Source organism: Penaeus monodon, chromosome 22, assembly GCF_015228065.2.
Source record: "Penaeus monodon isolate SGIC_2016 chromosome 22, NSTDA_Pmon_1, whole genome shotgun sequence".
NCBI lineage: Eukaryota > Metazoa > Arthropoda > Malacostraca > Decapoda > Penaeidae > Penaeus > Penaeus monodon.
Window position 1 is genome coordinate 12,992,414 of NC_051407.1, and position 444 is coordinate 12,992,857.

Genomic DNA, 444 nt, shown 5'->3' on the forward strand with positions numbered 1-444 from the left:
TAGATGGAGGTGCAAGGGGTGTAGGGGAGTCTAAAGTGGGTAGGGGGTAGGGGGGAGTGCGTCGTAGATGAGGGAGGGGGGAGAGGTAACGAGGAGTGAGAGGAAGACGGAGGAAGAGGGGTAAGGGAGGGGGAGGGGAGTACGGGAGGGAGGGGAAGAGGGTGAGCAAGAGGAGGAAGGAGAGAGAGGAAAAAGAAGAGACGAAGGGGGAATAAGAGGGAGAAGAGAGAGGGGAAGAAGGGAAGAGGGTGAAAACAGGAGAAAGACAAGGGATAGGAGAAATGGGGAGAAGGGGGAAGGGGGAGAGGGGGAGGAGGCAGAGGGACAGGATAAAATACGGTGAAGTATTAAAGACAATTATGAAATTTATTAAGAAAAAAACAATCAAATTCCCATGAGGTTTCTGTTTCCATTTATTAAAAACTCTGAAAAACTTAGAGTCAT

At 49.5% G+C, this 444-nt stretch overlaps 1 protein-coding gene across 1 annotated transcript in view; it reads right to left on the reverse strand.

Moving 5' to 3' along the window:
* LOC119587572 (methyltransferase-like protein 24) overlaps nucleotides 1-444 on the reverse strand; it is a 16,781-nt gene that overhangs the window by 4,400 nt on the left and 11,937 nt on the right.